Source organism: Chenopodium album, chromosome 14, assembly GCF_948465745.1.
Source record: "Chenopodium album chromosome 14, dcCheAlbu1.1, whole genome shotgun sequence".
In the NCBI taxonomy this organism is placed as follows: domain Eukaryota; kingdom Viridiplantae; phylum Streptophyta; class Magnoliopsida; order Caryophyllales; family Amaranthaceae; genus Chenopodium; species Chenopodium album.
The window spans coordinates 33891235-33914418 of NC_137847.1; the positions used below are offsets into that span (position 1 = coordinate 33891235).

Sequence of the window (23184 nt, forward strand, 5' to 3'; positions counted from 1 at the left end):
ACTTGGTGTTGGCTTTGATTAAGACCCCTATTTCATCTATCTTTATGAATTTGAGATAGGTTATCTTGGTTTGAACTTGTTGTTACTTGATTTCTCCTCCCTTTTACTTGTCTTTCCTTAGTTATTTCATATCACAGGCGAAATCAAAGGTCATTACTTGAATGCTACTACGGCTACATGTGAAGAAATGATAAAAAGGGCTGTATTTTCTAGATGGGCAAATTCATTAGCAGACTCTCTATTTTTGTTGCATCTAATTGGTTTTTTATTTTGCATCTAATTTAGACTAAATTTTTTATCAATATATTCTTTCTTCTAAACATTTATCGCTATCCCCTTATGTTAATGGACAATCGAATAATTAGGATTTGCTATAAAAAACAAAGCATCCACTCGTGGGAGAATCCTTTCCCGCGTTAGTTACTAATTTATTTTAACGTCTAATTAGACAGGGAAATCATTCAAATTCTGAAAATGAACTCGTTGTTCTTTCTTTCCTCAGAATTTGAACCATAAGGTTCGATCCATTTATTCAATCGACCCAACTTTGAATTCATTTCGTTTCCTTGCAAGAATTCAAATAGAATTGTATACCAATTTGGTAAGAATGAAATATTCTCCGAATTTTATATTGATACGACACGCTCTTTTTTCCATTCATTTCCTTTCAGGATCAGTCGTGGTCTTATAAAATCTACCGATGATGTAGACAAATTCCTTGCTTCATCCAAATATGTAAAAGATTCTAGCCGCACTTGAAAGCCGTGTACTCTACCATTGAGTTAGCAACCCGAAAAAGAAATAGATATGTTATGTAGATACAGTCGAGATAAAAAAATGGAATGGAATCAAAAATTCGAATTAACAAGAAATCCAAACAAAGTTTTCGAATCGATTCCAAATATAAAAGCAAACAGATCATATGACAATCAATAAATTTCTTAGAGAAAATACATTTCTAGACTAAATATTATTATCCATTTTTTGGATCCAAATTCTATATTGCAAAAAATCCAACGCACCCTTGATTAAAAAACCTATTTTGGGGCCTAAGACCGAAATAAACCATTTCATTTTTTCTACTTGTTTTTTACTTCAAAATTGAATTATATTTGTTCAATATACTCTTATCAATATAAATAGAAAAAAAATACAAATATTAATATTTTTGAATTTCTTTATTTATTTAATATTATATTTATTTAATTTAAAAATTAGGATAAAGATTTTCTTTAATCGAATAATTCGAATATTATAAATAGAAATACGATGTATACAATATATAATATTTTTGGAAATCGAAGTTGAAAAAGTCAAATATATAATATAAGTAAATTTTTGTGTTGGATTGGCACTACATAAGAAATCTACAAGAATAGAAAATGAAGAAAAAAATTTCTACCAAACTACAACCGCATTATCTTTGTTTTTTATTTGATTAATTGAACTTCGTTGGATTAAGCCGAAATTCTTTAAAAATCTCCGCCCTCTTTAAAATATCATAAACAGTTTCTGTCGGTTGAACACCTTTTTCAAGAAACTCTAGAATAAGAGGAACATTTAAATAAGTTTGACTTTTTATCGGATCATAAAAACCCACTTTCTGCAAATTTCTTCCTTCTCTTTGGCACCGAACATCAATTGCAACGATTCGATAGACAGCTCATTGGGATAGATTAGATCAACAACACCCTCCTTGGAAACGTATAGGAGATTTTTTCCTCGTACGGCTCGAAAAAAATGATTCAAAGTTAGGTATATATAAATTAAAATGCCAAATCAAATAAGCCCATAAAATCATCAAATGAATTAGACTATGAATTAAATCCTTTAGACATTACTTCGTTGATTAGGAATACTTTCAAAAATGGCAGCAACATGCCCTTTTTGTTATTTCGTTCTATCAAAGAATAGAATCATACGGACGTCAGATTCCCGACGATATATATAATTATCATATTATCGAAAAGGTTTTAGCAATTTCCATTAAACAATTTTCCTTTAGGATTTGAAACTTTTTTTTTATCCTTTCGATTTTTCTGTCAAAGATATACTTATGATGTTGGTTCGACTTATTAATTGACACTAACCCTAGACCCTTCTCTTTTTTCCTTGAGAAATAGCTCAATACTTTATTCCTCGAGCTCCATCATGTAATAGTTTCATTCCAACCCTCACAAAAAATACAATGCAGGTTCGAGTGGAAGAGAACAAAGGATGTCGAGTCAAGAGCATCCTTTATTAGAGAATGATGGATACTAAGAATCCACAACAGATCATGTCCTTCAAGTCGCACGTTTCTTTCTACCACATCGTTTCAAACGAAGTTTTACCATAACATTCCCCAAATTTGGAACCGGTATGCGGTTAATTCAATTATGAAATCATGAATAGTCATTGGTTCAATAAGAACAACCAATACATGGGTACGAAATATATCTTAAGTTATTATAAGATTTTTTGAGTAATGCATTTCTTCTTTTTATACAATAAAATAAAGGAAATATCCCTAAGAAATACAAATCTATGTTTCTTTTTGAGCTCGACCATTAATATAATTTAATAAGTGAAGAATCAAAAAAATAAATCAAAATTTAATAATAGGTTGGAAAATCAACGTTCTATGTCGAGATGACTAAAAAAAATAACTACCCTCTTTCTAGATTACATAGAAATATATTGGGGATGTATATATGCTTAAGGGAACTCTTTTTTTGGAATTCAAACCAATGTATGTAATTTATAACCCCATCTTGCCTAAATCTCCAACGAATTCACTTGTATCCGTGTGTGATTTGAACACTTATCTTCCTTTCATTTGATGAAATGGGAAAAAAAGATTCATTTTTATTAAAATCAATCATTAACAGAAAGAATCCAATTCTCTCCACTATTAAACTTTCGAAACCGAAAAATGCAATCTTAAATTACATATGCTCTGGCTCTGGGACGGAAGGATTCGAACCTCCGAATAGCGGGACCAAAACCCGATGCCTTACCACTTGGCCACGCCCCACTTATATTTCTATTCTACACTACTAAACACTAATATTGTTATTAACTGTTCGTCAATTCCAGCCCAAATAGCTAAAAAATGGATTCGATTTCGTTGTTAGTATTTTCATACGTGTAGGTATAGAATTCAAATGAATTTATTGATCATTACATAGAATTCCATTAAGATATTGTATGAAAGTAGAATTTTTTCTATTCTCGACAGAGAGTAAAAGGTTTTTTTATCGAGTGAGTAAGTTCAAAAAAAAGAAGGCCCTTTTTCTTCATTTTTTCTTTCTATCAATAACTCAATCAAAATGCAATAAAAAAATGTCTATTATGCTTAATATCTTTAGTTTGATGTGTCTTATTTCTGCCCTTTATTCGAGTAGTTTTTTATTCGCCAAATACCAGAGGCTTACGATTTTTTGAGTCCAATCGTAGATTTTATGCCAGTTATACCTTTACTTTTTTTACTATTAGCCTTTGTTTGGATAGCTGCTGTAAGTTTTCGATGAGCTCTTTCATCATGTCCTAGAACAATGAATTCTTTTTTCGAGAAAAAGGAATCTAATATTCTAATACTAAATAATTGATAAATTCGGATAAGTCTTGCCATACGAACTCTTGATTAAAACGTTCAAATTTTTTAATCAACACAATTCATATTGCTTCGTTTTCCGATTATAACTCTTTTTCGTAAATGAAAAGGTTTGATCCTCCATAAAATTAACAAGTAGGTATAAGAAATTATGGATAAGTAAGCTAATAATATATAAGATATTACTAACTTCATTTTTTTATTGATTTTTTACAATTACAAAAATTGTTTTCGATTTTGAAAAACATTTTCGGGTTTAGACATAAAATCAAGTAAAAATTAATTATGGGATATATAGTATAAAAATAGAGAATCTATTCTCCTTTTAAAAAAAAAAACAATATCTTGGAGATTGTGTAATGCTTACTCTCAAACTCTTTGTTTACACAGTAGTAATGTTCTTTGTTTCTCTCTTCATTTTTGGAATCCTATCTAATGATCCGGGACGTAATCCTGGACGCGAAGAATAAAAGGGGTTCTTTTTCTTATTTTCATCTATTTTTTTAGAATTCTATTCTATATAGACGAAATCTATTTTCTAATTAAAACATATTAGAATGCTATTCTAGATTTGTAATTTTTTTTAGTTATATTTTGAAAAAAAATAAAAAAGATTTAAGAACTTTAAAACAGAAATCAAATAGTAAGATTCCTCTATCAAAGAAAACGGAATAAGAGGGATTTGAACCCTCGGTACGAATAACTCGTACAATGGATTAACAATCTGACGCTTTCGTCCACTCAGCCATCTCTCCCCATTGAAAAGAAAATAGGAATAGTCAAATATTAAATAATTAATTTCTCAAAATTAGAAATGGTATCTATATAACAATACGGTTTATATAACTATATATAATATATACAAAATACACAAGTTATATTGTGTAATACAACATTAAGTACAAGTTTTATTTGAAATTCCAACCCGTTAGATAAAGATAAAGTAAGAATGATTCGAAGGATTCATTAAAAGACTCAATTTCAAATCTATTTTATATTAAAATAAAAAATAAAAGAATATATACAAACAAAAAGACTGAATATCAATAGAAAATAGAGAATATTCAAATATAGGAAGAAAAGAAACAAGAAAGACTTCTTCACCCGAAAGGGCCTTATTGATTCCCACGACTTGGCCTAATCCGTCCCTCGCCAGGCCTTTTTGTTTTAACGGATTCATAGAATCTAAACTAAAGAAAACTATTTATTTGATTTTGATAATGATAAAAAAAAATTCTTGTTATTAAAACAAGCATTTTATTAGTTACTTTTATCCTCTCGGGAGTTATGCTCCCTACGAGGCGTGCCATGAAGGCCACTCGGGCTTGCAGATGTGTGCGCCCCATGGCGCATTCCAGCAGCACACCGCACACACATAACCTACCCTAGCCGCACCAAGCATCGCACACACACAGCCCACCCTAGCCGCACACGCAGCATGCATGGCACGCACAGCATGCGACTGCTATTGCTTTGCGTGCACAGACCACGCACTTGAGCACTACACGCACCAAGCACAACCACATGCAGGCTACTATGCAGCCTGGCTAGCCGATGGGTGGCTTTTGCCTTGGTTTACGTGCTAGTCCCTCGGGATTAATTCCCGAATTTTTGCGTGACTTATGTAATTAATTCTAAATTAATTTTTAGAATCAATTTAATGAGCAAAAATGAAAATTATCACATGTCCAACTTAATAAATTCATTCAAGTGCACAAAACAAAATTAATTCCAAGAAATATTCTTTAATGAAATTTGGCTCAACTTGATGCAACAAATGTTGGGTTTCGATGAGCCAAGACCACACTCATAATTAATATAATCACAAGACATAATTAATTTAATTAACAAGAATTAAGGAAAGATTAATTACCTCTTACGTGTGCTTCACTCGTAACCTGAGCTCTTACTTGGCAAAGCTTTTAGTCTCCCTCGCGCGAAGACCTCCTAAGGAAATCCACCCGCAACTTGACCCCAGAGATTAGCTAAGCCTGACCTAACACTCGAGTAATTATATGTGTTTAAAGGTTTTTTCAATGGATATGCCTTTTCTAACACCTTACTCAAGTGAACAATCCCAAGGTATGCCTTGGCTATTTATAAGGAGTGTTTCCTTGTGAATTCCACTCGTCTTTCAATGCGAGACTTTTCACAAAAAGATCCCACATAGAAAGAATGTTGAATTCAATCATTAAATAAATAAACCAAGGAATAACAAAGTGACAAGTGTCACAAGGTTAGGTGAGGACCACTTCCTTACTTGCTCCCCAAGGAAACTTACATGCATTGTGAGCTAACCATGTGCCACCGAACCTTGAGCCCCAAGTTGGGTTCGGTATGACCGCCACTTTTGGGCCCGCGTCCATGACTCGTCACCCAGGTCCACGCTCGTTACCACATGGCATTGCCAACGTGGGGCGCTGCCACGTGGCACGCCGCCACCTTGGCGCGCTGCCATGTGGCATGCCGCCACCTTGGCACGCCGCCACTTAGTGGCTGTCACGTGCGATGCCACGTATGCTGCCACATGGCGTACTGCCATGTGTGCTGCCACGTGGCCTGCTTCCCTAGCCTTTGCGTGGCTAGGGTTTTTACTTGTTACTTGAAATAATTTCCCGTCTCGCAAATTCCTAAATTTTGGCTCGACTTTTATGATTCGGTTCCGACGCTATAAGCTTGGAATCCGATATCTTTGTTCATAATACTCGAGTGACTTATTAATTCCTTTCGGTTTAATTCGTCGCGCCAGATCAGTAGTTGCTTGGGTGTGACCCGAAGGGTTCAGTCAAGATTAAGCTGTAATATTAATTACTCATTAATGTTACTGATCAGAAGCGGCCTCCACCTAGGCATTTCGATCACTTGACCTCACTGAATAATTAGCTTTCTAATAATTCCGAACCCTCTATTGGAATAATACACTTGTTCGAAGGACACCATTCCTATCAATCTCCCACTTGTCCTTCTAAACAAGTGTTCTTTTAGTGTATAGCCTTTTTCCTATGTCACTTAATGTCTCATCATGAACTATAGGGTAAGATTTATTCTTCATCCTTATTATGTCCAAAAGTGTTTCTCAATCCCAAGTCCGACTTTCAATAAACGGATGATTTATAAAATCCATTTGATCACGGCCATGCATTTTTACAGTCTCGCTCTTCGAGAGGCCTTGTAAACAACAAAGACATCTTCTCTATTTTAGTAGGGGGACATTCTCAGTCTTGTAATGTAGCTTCTCTTACTGAGAGGACCTAGCCGCCCGAGTGTTGCCGTTATAATCCTCTTTTACGGCAGACGTTTGACTAACATCAAAGGGGACTAGTACTCAAAGAAGGGAACTCACTATACTCATGGTCGAGGAAAGAGGTTCTAATAGCCATAATGAGAAGTATACTTATAACAATTTTTAAATCTCTTAAAGTATTCTCATAGGTCGATCCAGTATGGTTCTAAACCAATACATGTGCAAATGATTTATGACAATCACGTCCTTGTAGCACAAGAAACAGTGCTATAAATCAAACTAAACACTAATCTCAAGTGGTCATTAACCGTCCATCATTTAAATGACCTCGATTAGGGATAATTCTCGATTATAATATTCAATGGTCACTAAATAGGTATTTCCTTATCAAGACTAGTCTTGATACCCTATTTTGAATATTATCATAATCGAATGGAGTCATTATTTAATCCTACACCATAATTAAATAGCAAACGGAGTGATAAAATTTGCATGAAATTTTAAATTACTCCAAAACCTGAATGGTTCATCTTATGATAAATTGTTTTTCCAAATTTTTTAAGAGTGACACTCTTTATAAAACATTTATAAAAATCACACCCATATCTAATATGCTTGATTTCTTTCGTGTAATTGTGAATGTTGTCGTTCACTTATTGCATAGGTTTAGTTATAATTACATTGCTAATCTTAGCATCTTCATTATTGATCACTTTCATAATAAGATGATAAAATTTGAGAGTGTCATGGATTATATGTGATTTAGGATTTATTGTCCAGGTGATGGCTCCCACTCATTTTCATGATTGAGATCTTCAACTTGACAACCTACAATCATTAACGTTCAACAACGAACATTCCATATAACATCTTCCTAATTATTGCCTTTAAGGCAACTATATTCTCAACATATATTTTAGTATACTTCCCGATGATGCTTTGCTTGGGTTTCACTTCAAGCAGCTCACAATGATTTTGGGATACCGTAATCACTTGTGATCGTAATTCACCTTAAATTTTCGCACATTACACATGGATGCACATCCATGTTACAATTCTCAAGCCACGACGTTTCTTACCTCGTGCTTACAAATGGCATCCTTGTTAAGGATCTAATCGTTGTTAAGGTTTCTGCTTGCAACATCAATTCTCAAATTGTATGTGTTTCCACAAATCAAGAACTCATCCTGTTACTTATCCAAGTATATTGGATGTTCTTGGCCATAATCTAACGATCTATTACATAGATTCAAGTTGATTGGTACTATATACATACTTCACATTCTCTAAGCAAGTAAGTCGTGTGACGATACCATATCGTAGCGTACATGATGGATTTAATTGTAGAATGATTCTCAATCTTTTTCCACCCACATTACATTTCAGCTCATCCAGTTTCACTGAGTCTTGCTAAACTGTTTGCTATGTGATATGGTTGAAAGTCTCTACTAGAGTCTTTCTTTTTTGACTTAGTATTTAGCCTAGCTCATACTTAATTCAAACATTTACTTAGTTTTATACATATGGGTCGTAAGACTTTAAAAATTCCTTCAATTCATGTTTAACACGGTAAATTCCTTTACACGTTCAAACATTTTATTAAGTCTATACAATAGATCTTAATTCCCAACATGTACTAAGTACCGTTTTTTGCTTGGTCCATTGTTGAAAATACTTTCGAATCTAAGCCTATAGCATTTGATAGTTAATTTACAACAGTGTTCGTAAACTTCTTGTTAGACCTTACAAGATTGACTCTTGCTCCCACTAAACTTCTTATTCATAAGAATTTCTATGTTTCTTCATAAGTCAATCCATTTATTAACTTTATCAGAAAACACGTTCCAATTCCTTTATGCAATTATTCCTTCAATCCCATAATGGATTTCTTGAGATTGCTTTCAAATCTAGAATTATTTAGATTTTCAAAACCCTTAGAATATTTCATAGTCACTTCCAAAATCCTATTTTAGGAAGGCAGTTTTAGTATCTATTTTGCCATATTTCATATGTGCTATTTTGCTAGAATAACCACAAAAAGACTTGAGCATTCCGATTGGTGAATAGGTTCTTATTAAAATCAACTCCGTGAATTTAATTATATCCTTTTCAAACAATCTAGCTATATATGCATATACATTTCCACATTTGTTAGTTTTCTCCTTGAAAACTTATTTGCGATCGATGGGTCTATCACCCCTCATGCAAATTAATCAAGTTTTAAACATAATTTTCAAACATGGAGTCTATTTCGGATCTTATGTCCTCTAACCATTATTTGGAATTTGGATTTGTCGTAGCTATCTTAAAAGGCATTATTCCCTTACTATCTAATAGTAAATAGTATGCTTGTAAGTCTTAGGTTTATTTCTAACTTAATAGAAAACTTATAGGATTCAATCCAAAACATTGGTGAATTCTATATCTATAACGGGTTATTGCATCACACTTCCAAAGCCCTTTGATTATCTTGATCTTACTCCAACTTATCAGTAGTTTTGTGAATAATGAATTCTTTTTTAAGGCACTTGTAAAGTCCTTTTGAGTATTCTTGATCAAGTATTCTTACGAAGCCCTTTTAAGGTCTTCTGAGATTCTCACTTCTTATTTGTTGCTAATCTCGATGGTCATCGAGTTCATTTTTCTCCCAATTGTAGTTTTGGAAATGTGTTACTTTCTAGAAAGACACCACTTAGAGCAACAAACATTATGTTCTCAATTAGGTTGTGGAGGTAATGCCCATAGTCTCTCTTGAATGCTTACAAAGAGACATGTATATTGTCTTTGGGTAAAAGTTCGTTGTGAAACAAACAGTTACCTCCCACTTGAGCTATCTTAGCCTTTAATGAGCCATTAAGTTCCCACTGAACCACCTAGATCTTGCTAAGCCGGTGAGCTCCCACTGAGTCACTTAGCTCCCACTGTGGCTAAGAATTTGAGACATATACTTGAAAAGACGTTTAGAAGTTAATTCTATCCTAATCTAAATATGGTGTCCTTTCTTAGCTCCGACATTTTGTTTAGTGTAACATTAGTCATTTGTGAAAATCTTTAAGAACTTTATAGGAAGGTGATGGGAAGAGGAACGGTAGGTCGTTGGGCTACCACCCCACCCAATCAAACAAAATTTGTAACTCAACTAACCCCTATTTAGTGTAGTGGTAAGTCAAGGTCGAACCCAAAGGAATGGAGGTCGAATGCACAATGCCTAAGTCAAGCTATTCCGAAGTCTAGTAGGGGTATATGGTAGAAACTAGAGCTAAGCTAGGCAATGCAAAAAGCTTGTACTAAACAAATGCAAAGGCACTAGGGGATTGGATCCACACGCATCAACAACAAAGTTCAATCAACTTGGGAATTCAACCAATCAAGTCAAGCAATGTGAGGGAAAACCGGATTTGCAACCAAGAGAGTACATCAAGCTATTCTCCTAGAGGTCTAATTAGCGTCAACTACATCAAACACTAGCTAGGAAACATCACAAGATATCTGAATCGAGTAAATGTAAGCCACAAATCAATGGTCCGTATCATTGTGAACTCACAATAAAATCTAGTGTGAATAACAAGGGTGATCAAGCCTAACCAAGCACACACATGCACAAAATCAATCAACCAATTTAATCACATTATCAACTCAATCAATTTCCCCCAAATTAATCTCACTTCATAATTAATACATGCTTCACCACTACCCTAGCAAATAAACTACTCACAATCCATTAAGAACATCAAAATCAAAGCTAAACTAATCATCATTCCCAAATTCATCAATTGAAATCAAATTGAAACCAACAAATTCAATCAAAATCAATCAAACTATCAATTAACCAAATCAGACAACAATACTAATGAAATCAAACATTAAATTGCATTAAAGAGTAAAGAATCCTTACAAACTTGATAGATATCAAATCAAATGTAGCAATCTTCAATCATCAATCATCAAACCCACATTTTCTCTCTCTAAAAATGCTAAGAACCAGTGTTTTTCTCTCTCTAAAATCTAATCTAATCTAAATCTCTCCAATCAAGATCTAATTCTCTCTCCATAAAAGGAAAGAAATAACTATCAATACAAAGAGGAAGTTATGATTGACGTCCAAAAGTTGACCCACGCCGGTGCGGGAGCTCGGAGGAGAGAGAGTGGCGCGCACGGGAACACACCCAGAAAGGTGCGCCCGCACGCACAAGGTTTGCGGCCGCACTCGACGGATGTGCGGCCGAACACTCCTCGAGTGCGCCCGCACAAAGCTGCAGCCTCCTTCTCTTCTTGTTCGTCGTAGCTCATGCGGTGCACACATCCTAGATGATGAATGATGGAGGACAAGGTAGGCAGGAACTTTCTTGAAGGGCATAAGCCATGAGAAAGGCATATACAAGACCTTGAAGCATGCTCCTTGGACCTCCCTTTGACTTGAAACTTCTTGCACAAGCTTTAGGCATGAAAATCAATGGAAGACCATGGAGAGGAAGCTCGGGAATCTTTGGACAATCAATCACAACCTACAATCAAAGGATAAAAAGCAAGTAAAAGGGAAAAATAGCAAGTAAACTAGAAAATACATAAAATAGAGAAACTAACTACAGAAAGCATAAAATGAAGAAAACTAGAATAAAACTAAGGAAAACTAAAGAAAAGAGTAATAAAATGAAATAAAATTCATCCAAAGAGGGACCAAATGAGTGCCATAAATGTCACTCATCAAATTCCCCCAAGCTAAACTTTTGCTCGTCCTCGAGCAAAACAAAGCATGAGAGATAAAGGATGAAAATTTTATTGAAAATGAAAAAGAAAGACTCAAGATAAGAATATACACTAAGACTCACTGTCGTAGGAATCACGGTTGCTTTTAGCTACAGCAAGCCCTTTAAACCCCAAAGTCGCCTATGAGGACGAGTGAGGTCTCGTAAGGGTGTCCTAAGAGTTTGACCCATAACTCTCCACCAAACATCAATGAGGCAAACCATAAAAAGGAAGGAAAATAAAATGAAAACAAACCTTTGCGAAATGAACTAACATAAAGACTATAATGCAAATGAATGACAATCTTTCTCAAGTAGTTAAGGTATGCACTTTTCAAGATATCTAAGGTTGATTGAAACATAGGGTATGCTAGGCATAGGAACTAGTCATCACAATCCACGTTCATCCCAAACAATCTTACCGCGTTCTCCCCACTAGTCTCAAATCTCCCCTTAGTGAGTGTCCCAATGATTCCTCGAAGGAACCGGAAAAAGAATTATTTTTAGGCTACTCGACAATCTTGACTATGCATCCCCTTTCCTTAGGCAATGACCCATGATGCCCTCCCCCGAATAGTGACTCAACTATCTAATTCGAAAGGTCTTTCCCCAAGGTTGTAACGTAAGGCAATAAGGGTGAAGGTAGGCTAAAAATTTAAAATTTGGTGGTTTTCCTAAAAGTGAAGCAAAGAGGGCGCCTTTCTTTAGAAACACAATCAAATAATCACCAAACAAAAACAAACTAACACCCCCAAGATTATTTAAAGCTATAAATCACAAACATATACACAAAAAGCGTGAGAATGCTTCCCCCCAAGCTTAAATGAAGCATTGTCCTCAATGCTCAAAAAGGGAGAAAAATCACATCAAAATATTTTTGAATTTTTTCATTTTTCACTTTTTTTTCTTTTTTTTTTTATTTTCAATAATCCTTTGTCCTCGCCTCTTTTAACTTTGGACGGCTTTTTCGATTTTACACTTATTTGTCCATGCCTTTTATAATGTAGGACGGCTTTTACTCATACTCATTTGCCATTATTCACAAAGAAATCATAACACAATCTTGCTTTCAAAAGAACCAAACATTGTAACTTCTCCACCACAAACTCCATCAAGAATGATCAATTGATTCACAAAAACCAAGAAAAGAAAGAAAATGAAACAAAAGGCCAAAGATCTAAAGATGTGGCTTGAAAAGAAGGTATAAGGCTCAAATGGTTGCAAGAAGGCAAATGTAAACCCAAAAATAAAGAAAATGAATAAAACTATCTTAGAAATAGAAAAATACCACCCCGTAAAAGGTGCCTTTGTCCTTCCTAGATAGTTCGGTCTCGGGTTTGAGAATCATACATCAAGCTTTGTTAGATTAGGTTTGCATAGTCAAGGATCCACGCCGCTCATACAAGAAATGTTGAAGGCTTGAAAAACAAGTAACCTCACAAGGATGTGGCAAAAACTCGCTAATGGTGTCAAATTGACTATAGGGAGCAACTACCAACATGCCACAAACAAGTAGAATCCGGCTTCATGATCCTTCTAGTTCAAACCAACTACCCTATCATACACCTATCCTAGAGTCAACCGAACATAGTCTCAAACCGTGCATACCTTTACAACCTAGGACGAAAATCATGCAAAAGACAAGACCAATGTACAAAGTTCATTTCATAAGAAAAATGAAAAATAAAGCCTTAAAATCACATCAAAAATAAAAAGAAAAATAAAGGAAAGTAAAAGAAAAGGAAAATAAAAGAAAACAAAGTAAAAGAAAAGGGAGACATAGAAAAGGAAATATAGGAGAAATAGTATGAAAAGGACTAGAAAGCAAGTGAAACACAAAAGAATCCCAATCGTCAAACAAGTGATCGATCGACATCAACGTCATCGATCCCAAACACATTACGTGTTAACAAGCATCCATCCTCGAACCATTCAACTTCCCCTAAACTAATCCTATTCTATGCAACCAAGAAAAATAAAGAGAAAAATAAGAAAGGTCTCACCGGGCTTCCAAGCTCAGCAAAAATAAACGAAGCAAGTAGAAACCACCTCGTCGCATTCCATAAACAGAAGCTTCTTCAAGAAACCAAGTGAGAAAAAGAAAATAAAAGAATCTAAATATACAAAGAAAATTGTCTGTAACTTCCAAATGAAATCAGCTAAAAATTCGGCAGCATAACGACATTAAATGAAAAATATATATCAGAGACAGTGAAACATCAGGAAACATCATCATCAACAAGAATCGGCAGAATAACAGCAGAGCAGATAGAAAGGGAATCAGAGTAAGTCATCATCAGAGAAATCAGCAGAGAAAACATCACAGAGACATCAGATCAGAAAAAGGATATGGAGGCGAAGAAGGAATAATGCTAAATGAACCACTAGCAAGGAGGAGGACATGCAAACCACAACCAACCTAAACTAACTCCCCCAAGCTAGAAATGAGCTACCCCTCCCCCAAGCTAAACCCAACCATAGGGCAAACATGAAACACAATCATAAAACATGCAAACGGAGAGGAGTAGCCAACATGGCTCACTCAGCACTAAAGTAGGGGGTAGAACTAGAGCTCCCCCCCACACATGGAAACAACCTCCTTACCATTAGCCCTACCTAACCTCCTAAGGGCATCAGCAGCAAAATACTCAGACCAATCATCCAAAACAGGGGGGCCCGAACGACCCCACCTCCCCTTAGTCTCAGGGGAAGGGAAAGGAGCAGGGTTAGCTGGATCATAAGTCCAGTCACACCCACCCGGCCTCTTGTAATCATAATCCCCCCTAGAGGTCCCACGAATGGCACTATGTGCCACATGTGGGCCCGCCCAATAGGGATAGCAGAGACGGGGCCCCACCGCCTTGTCATAAGGCTCCCACTGTGGGATAGGGCCCTCTTGGACCGGGAGGTACGGGTAGTTCACATAAGGCTCAATGTCCCCCCTAGAAACATGATAATCATACACCCTCCTAACATGATAATCATAGCTACCCTCCAAACAACCATTCCCCATAGAAGAAGAAGAAGACAAGGCAAAAGTAAGGGCATCAATCTTTTCATGCAAGCTAGACATGTCATGCAAGGAAGGAGATGAAGGAGAAAGAGGAGAAGGAGAAGAAGTACTAGGGTTACCTCCCTTAGATGATGAGGCCTTAGACCTTGGATGAGCATTTCCCGAAGGAGGCATGGAAACCCGACGAAAAGAACTTGGAATATCTCTCTTGGGCGGCTTCCAAAGGTAGGGTGAATTTTTGTCCCTCACCAAAGATCCTTCGTAGGGGATAAGGCACCAATCGGTAGTCCTTGACACTTTCCAAATGAACAAATCATCCATGATGGTGCGCTCAATGAACTTTTGGTTGATCAAGGCAAACGTGCCCAACAAGTAAGATGAAGACTTCTCTCTTGGGTCCCTAATCTCCTTAAGATTCCCAATCTTGGATGCATACTTTTTGTTAAGTGACAACACAATGATGGTAATCATACCCCCTATTTACATGCTCCCCGAGAGAAAGAAGCCGTCCCTAATGTCGATGAAACGGTCGAGCAAGTGCCTTGCAAAATCGATCACCTCCACTTCATCATCCTTGGGTTGACTTGCCAACCATAACCAACTTAATTGTTCTTGAGACATGGCTCCAAGAGATTCCTTGGAGAAAAATGCATAAGTAAGGATGCGGCTAAAATAGCGCATCGCATCATGGACTATTGAGGCCGACTTTGAAGATTGAGCACAATAAGCGTCTTCATTAGAAATGCTATCCCACCAATCATCTTCGTCGTACTTATGGTCGTGATGAAGAGTTTCATAAGCCGGATAAATCAAAGGCACACCCTCGATCGGCTCCGGGAAATGGAACATCTTGTTGAGGAATGAGAGGGGAATAGTATAATCCTCATTGAACACTTGGAAAGATAGTGTTGGACATTCATTGTCGTTGCCACTCGTGTGCACATCGAGAGATGATAGAAATTCATATGTGAGCCTTGCAAATGTGGGAGCACTAAGATCGATGAATTGCTCAAGGCCTAAATTCCGAGCTAACATTCGGACATCATCGTCGATCCCTAGAAGAGTGGTGGTATCGTGATCATAAAATCTCGTAGAATATATTTTCCTCGATGATAGACTCTCAAATCGGTCCCAATGCTTTTGGACCTTAAAATTGATGTCGTATGTTTCCTTGATTGTAGAAGGTGGATCAATGGTTCCTCTTGAATTTGTAACCTTAGTAAGTTTTGCTTGCCTTGAACCACCCATCTACAAAATAATGGACAAAGAGAATGGCTTCAAAAATAGGAGTAGTATGCCAAAAATCAATCATCAATATGGGGAAAAATAAAGTGTACAATATTCAAAGAGTTAAGCAAAAATTCAATAGAGTTGAATAATGCATAATCAAAGCATCGCAATTGACACAAATATTACCTCAAATCACAATTAATAGAAGCAACAATATACTATATTACCAACAAACCATTATCTCCATTATCACCATCAACATCAACAAAATACCCTAAAACTAATCATATGAAAATCCAACAAAATTCATGCCAAAACTCATAATATGCTCAAATAATATCATCATCATAATTAAATTTCACAAAACCAACATCATTATTTCCATAGTCATCAACATTAGAACAAGTAGTTGTAGTAATGGTGGTGAGAGTGAGGGTAGTACTAATCACGCTCAAAGTCTCATGAGGTATAAAAATTGAAACTTTATCACATAAAACATGCAATTATACTCTCAATTGATAGGAAATCACAAGATTAAAGCAAGAAAAACAATACTACACAAAAACATCTCCAACAATCATACCAACAAGTTCCAACTGAAAAATACCCAAAATTTCAAACTAGGAGTGAGAAAATATTACCTTTAGTGAAGTAGAATGAAGACTTGGGTAACAAACTAGTGAGAATTATGAAGATTTGATGTAGAAAGATGAAAAATAATATGATGAAGATGAAGAATAACTATGAGCAACCCCAATAGATCTATGAAGGAAGTAGAATGAAGTAGGAGAGAGAGAGAGAAGGGGAATCGACCTTAAAAGAGGAGGGGAAGCAAAGCTTCGTACACCCAGCTAGGTGCGGCCGCACATGGGAGGTGTGCGCCCGCACAGAGCTCGTATGCGGCCGCACATGGCTGGTGTGCGCCCGCACAAAAACAGGAGTTTTTTTTTTTTTTCGAGTTCCTTCCTCCCCCACCTAGTGCGCACACCCCCTATGATGGTCATGGGGAACCATATAGGCAGTAGCTACACTTCATATTAGAGAGTGAAAAACATGAAAATCATGAAAATAAATACAAGTACTCACCATCCTCCATACTTACCCACTTTTCCAACTTAAGAATTGGGACAAATATACCTCAAAATTGGCATCAAAATTGTTGGAAATCAACTCAAACCAACCTACAACATCAAACACAACAAGATTAAATCACAAAAACACCATCAAAACACAAAGAAAAGTCAAAAGAACAAGGAGAAAAAGTTAGAAAACACGGGTTGCCTCCCGTGAAGCGCTTATTTTAGAGTCTTAAGCTAGACATCCTCCACCTCTTTCAAGGTGGATCATAGAGAGTCATATCATGGATGACCCCCATAAATACTCCATCATAATACCGCTTGAGCCTATGTCCGTTAACCTTAAAAGTCCTCGAAAAGTCCAAAGGAGAAATTTCAATGGAGCCATTTGAGAACACCTCTTGAACAACAAAAGGACCGGTCCAACGAGACATCAATTTTCCGGGGAAAAGCCTCATTTTGGAATTGAAAAGGAGCACCTTATCCCCCGGAACAAACTCTTTCTTCTCAATGAGCTTATCATGCGCCTCCTTAGTTCTAGCTTTATACAAGCTAGCACAATCATACGCATCCAACCGAAGCTCTTCTAACTCATGTAAGTCCAACCAACGTTGCTCACCCGCACTAGCCAAATCAAAATTGATCTTCTTAATAGCCCAATGAGTGCGGTGCTCAAGCTCAACCGGAAGGTGACAAGACTTCCCATAAACCAAGCGATAAGGAGTGGTACCAATAGGAGTCTTGAAAGTCGTTCTATATGCCCACAAGGCATCATCTAGCTTAATTGCCCAATCTTTCCTACTCCTTGCAACCGTCTTCTCAAGAATCAACTTAATTTGACGATTTGATACCTCAACTTGTCCATTGGTTTGAGGGTGATAAGGAAGACCAAGTCTTTGGTTCACTCCATGCTTCTTCAACATCTTCCGGAAATCATAGTGCACAAAATGGGAGCCATTATCACTTATAACCGCTTTGGGGATGCCAAACCTAGGGAATATTATCTTTTTGAACAATTTCATCACCACTTTATGGTCATTAGTTGGAGAAGCAATGGCTTCCACCCACTTTGACACATAATCAACGGCAACAAGAATATATTGATTCCCATAAGAAGATGGAAAAGGACCCATAAAATTTATACCCCAAACATCAAATATTTCCAACTCAAGTATTAGTTGTTGGGGCATCTCATTCCTTCTTGAAATATTCCCGGTCCTTTAGCATTGGTCACAACTTTTGACATACTCCCAAGCATTCTTGAAGAGGTTAGGCCACCATAATCCACATTGAAGCACCTTAGAGGTCGTTCTTGAAACACCCATATGACCACCACTAGGATCCGAGTGGCACATCTTCAAAACATTTGGTATTTCCTCATTTGACACACATCGGCGGAATAATCCATCCACACCTCTTTTGTACAAGATTGGCTCATCCCAAACATAGTGCCTAGCTTCTCTCTTGAGCTTCCTCCTTTGATTGTTGGAAAAGGAAGGAGGGAACTCCCCACAAGCAAGAAAATTCACCGAATCGGCAAACCAAGGGAGCTCCTTCACATTGATAACATATAGTGAATCATCCAACATCCGGTCCTCTATAGGGGACCCATCATCTTGAACTTGAAAATCCTCAAGTCTAGACAAATGATCCGCAACAACATTTTCCGCACCTTTTTTATCCCGGATCTCAAGATCAAAAGATTGAAGCTCAAGGACCCAACGAATCAACCTCGGTTTGGATTCCTTTTTTCCAAAGAGATATTTCAAATCCGCATGATTGGTGAAGACTATAGTCTTAGACCCCAACAAATAACAACGGAATTTCTCAAAAGAATGAACAATAGCCAAGAATTCCTTTTCCGTTGTTGTGTAATTTCTTTGAGCACCATTGAGGGTCTTCGACATATAATAGATGACATGGAGATTTTTGTCAATTCTTTGACCCAACACACCTCCTATGGCCGTATCACTTGCATCACACATAAGCTCAAATGGCAAATCCCATCTAGGGGCTTGGACAATAGGAGTAGAAGTCAAAGCTTTCTTCAATCTATTAAAAGCTTCCAAACAAGCATCATCAAAGACAAAATCAACATCTTTTTGGAGAAGATCATTTAAAGGCTTAGCAATGAGAGAAAAGTCATTGATAAACCTTCTATAAAACCCGGCATGACCCAAAAACGATCTTACTCCTTTCACATTAACCGGAGGGGGCAACTTCTCTATCACCTCAATCTTAGCTTTGTCAACTTCAATGCCTTTATGAGAAATCTTATGGCCTAGCACAATCCTTTCTTCCACCATGAAGTGGCATTTTTCCCAATTAAGCACCAAATTGACCTTTTCACATCTCTCAAGACATTTTTCAAGATTTTTGAGGCATTCCTCAAATGAAACACCTCCCACGGAAAAAATCATCCATGAAAACTTCCATTTCTTCTTCAAGCATGTCCCCAAAAATGCTAATCATACACCTTTGAAAGGTCGCCGGAGCATTACACAATCCAAAGGGCATTCTTCTATATGCAAAAGTACCATAGGGGCATGTGAAGGTTGTCTTTTCTTGATCCTCGGGATGAATAGTAATTTGAAAGAATCACGAATATCCATCAAGGAAGCAATAGAATTTGTGCCTAGTCAACCTTTCAAGCATTTGGTCAATAAAAGAGAGAGGGAAGTGATCCTTTTTGGTTGATGTGTTTAGACGTCTATAGTCTATACACATCCTCCAACCGGTGACCGTTCTAGTTGGAATGAGTTCACCTTTCTCATTCTCAACTACGGTCATACCCCCCTTTTTAGGAACGACATGCACGGGGGAGACCCACCTTGAGCTTGTGATGGGGAATATGATTCCCGCATCCAAAAGCTTGGTGATCTCTTTCTTGACTACTTCTCCCATTTGGGGATGTAGCTTCCTTTGTCGTTCAATAGAAGGTAGGGTGCCTTCCTCAAGTGTTATGTGGTGTGTACACAAGGCGGGGCTTATGCCTTTAAGATCATCAATTGTGTACCCTAAAGCACCTTGGTGCTTTCTCAAAACACCATATAACGCTTGAGCTTGGCTCTCACTCAAGGATGCACTAACAATAACGGGATATGTAGAATTAGGGCCTAAGAATTCATACCTAAGGTGTGATGGTAGAGGTTTGAGCTCTACCATGGGAACACCTTTACCTTCTTTAGTTGAGGCCACTTGCAAAGCATCTTGACTTGATATCCCCATACAAATTTCTTCTTCACTCCCTATATTGCCTCCATCAAGCAAATCTTCATACAATTGCACTTCCTTGCTTGGGATACCTATCTTTTCCTTATTCAATAAAACACACTCAAGAGGATCATTAGATGTGAGCAAGTGCTCATGCATGGAATTCACAATATTATCAAGCACTTCAACTCTCATGCAATTTTCAAAAGAAGAGGAGGGATATTTCATTCCTTCATTCAAATCAAATTCAACTACTTCCTCTCCAATCTTAAGAGAAATCTTAGCACTTTTAACATCTATCATAGCCCCCGATGTAGCAAGGAAAGGTCTACCTAAGATGATAGGTATTGTAGCATCTTCATCCATATCCAACACTACAAAATCAACCGGAATAACAAATTTCCCAACCCTTAAAGGCACATCTTCTACCTTTCCTTTAGGAATCTTGATCGATCTATTGGCTAATTGCAAAGTAATCTTGGAAGGTAGAAGTTCTCCTAGACCTAATCTTCGATAAACCGAATATGGCATAAGGCTAACACTAGCTCCTAAGTCACATAAGGCATTATCGATTTGGGTCTTGTTAATGGCACAAGGGATGGAAAAATTTTCGGGATCCTTCAACTTAGGAGGCATCTTGTTCATGATAATTGCACTACAATGTTCGGTAAGGCTAATTGTCTCCAGCATATCACAAGTCCTTTTTCTACTCAAAATCTCCTTAAGGAACTTAGCATAGTTTGGAATTTGTTCAACAACATCGGTGAAAGGAAGAGTTAGATGAAGTTGCTTAAGCATCTCTACAAATTTCCCAAATTGCTCATCCAACTTATATCTATTATATCTTTGGGGATAGGGAAGCCTTGGTTTGCATACCTCTTTCTCTTTCTCCTTCTCTTTCTCTATCACCTTCTCTACTCGTTCCTCATCAACATTTTCACTCAAAGGACATTCATCACCTTCAACTTCAATGGGATTCTTACTAGTACTCTCTCTAGCAACACTCTTCTTAGGCACACCTCCCTCAAGGACCCTACCACTTCTAGTAACAATGGCATCCATAGGGTTCCTAGAATCTAGGTTAGGTGGAGTCAAAGAAGAAGAGTTTGCATATCCCTTGAACACACTAGTCAATTGAGAAAGTTTTTCACTTATATCCTTGTTATATGCCAACATGTAATTAAACTACTCTTCATCCAAAGCCATATAAATTTCCAAAGTTTTGGGTTGTTTCTCAATGACACTTTCCAAAAATTCCCTAGAAGAAAATGATTGATCATAGGAATTATCACTTGAACTTTGAGAATTTGGAACTAAATCAATTGGGGAACCTCTTTGAAAATTTGCCTGAAAATATCCCCTAGATTGATTATTCCAATTACCCCTAGTTTGATTTTGGCTCCTTTGTCGACCATGGTTATCATAACCTTGATTATGATCCCCATGTCTATGGCCCTGACCATGACCATTACAACCATGATGGTTATAATTACCATGAATCCCTTGGTATCCATGATTTCTACAACCTCCATTTTGGTTATAATCATCATGATTCATATGATAATTCCTATTTCCAACATTCCTTTGAACATCAATTCTAGGTTCACAAGCATGGTTATTGATATAATTCACATGTTCCATTTCACTTCCATCACATTCATTGCAAGGAACATTTGGGCACATAGAAGCATTATGATCATTCATTCCACATAATTCACAAGGCCAACATTCCACAATCATGGAACAAGAAGAAAGATTTGAGTTAGAGTGAGAAGATGTACATCTCCCCTTAATTTGGGAGGGAAGAATTGGAGCTTGGGAAGGGGGCTTCTCAAGCTTTTCTTTGAGGGACATAACTTCTTTCCCCAAATCCGCAATCAAAGTAGTCAAATCATTGATGGCACTAAGTTGTTCGATTGAGTAACCCTTGCTTGTTGGTTCTCTCTCCACTTCTTGCCAATTCATGTAATGACGAACCACTTCATCAATTGCATCAACCAGTTCTTCTTCTGTTTTGTTCATGATTGGGCCTCCGGCTCCGACATCCAAACTTGCTCTCCCATGAGAACTCAACCCACCATAGAAGATATGTATGATTTGATAGGTAAGAATCCCATGGTGTGGACACTCCCTTTGATAATCCTTAAATCTTTCCCATGCTTCATAGAGACTTTCATATGGCTTTTGCTTGAACCCTTGAATCAAAGCTCTTGCCTCCGCCGTCTTCTTTTGAGGATAGAAACAGAATAAGAAAGCTTTGGTGACATCATCCCAAGTTCTCAAAGAATGGGGCTTCACTTCCTTATCTAGCCATTCCAAAGATCTTCTTATGAGAGAGAAAGGGAACAACTTAAGGCGAATGATCTCTTGAGATACTCCATTGACCTTGATTGTGTTACAATATTTTTCAAACTCCTTAAGATGGTTCAATGGGCTCTCATTCTTAGCCCCACTATATTGTCTTCTCTCAATTAGGGTGATCATTGCCGGCCGAATTTCAAAGTCAATTTCCGGTGTTGTAGGTGGAGCTATGCCGCTCTCATACCTATATGCACTGGGCACTCCTAGTTCCTTCAAGGCAACTCTTGAATTTCCTCCCATGGCTTGGGATCTATGCACACAAGACTCAAAGAAAATATTAGTAGAACGGCTACAAGTGTAGCCTAAAGTGTAAAATCTTTTTGTATTTTGCAAATAGAGTGGAATAGACTCAACAACAACATGCACTCAAAGCACCATTCCCCGGCAACGGCGCCATTTTGATGGGAAGAGGAACGGTATGTCGTTGGGCTACCACCCCACCCAATCAAACAAAATTTGTAACTCAACTAACCCCTATTTAGTGTAGTGGTAAGTCAAGGTCGAACCCAAAGGAATGGAGGTCGAATGCATAATGCCTAAGTCAAGCTATTCCGAAGTCTAGTAGGGGTATATGGTAGAAACTAGAGCTAAGCTAGGCAATGCAAAAAGCTTGTACTAAACAAATGCAAAGGCACTAGGGGATTGGATCCACACGCATCAACAACAAAGTTCAATCAACTTGGGAATTCAACCAATCAAGTCAAGCA

The 23184-nt window shown here is 37.1% G+C and overlaps 1 non-coding gene across 1 annotated transcript; it reads left to right on the plus strand.

The window, feature by feature from the left end:
* Positions 1–22226: 22226 nt before the first annotated feature.
* On the plus strand, positions 22227–22332 carry LOC145580372 (small nucleolar RNA R71). The gene has a single exon (XR_014099431.1). It is a non-coding gene; the product is annotated as a small nucleolar RNA R71 (small nucleolar RNA).
* Positions 22333–23184: the final 852 nt, after the last annotated feature.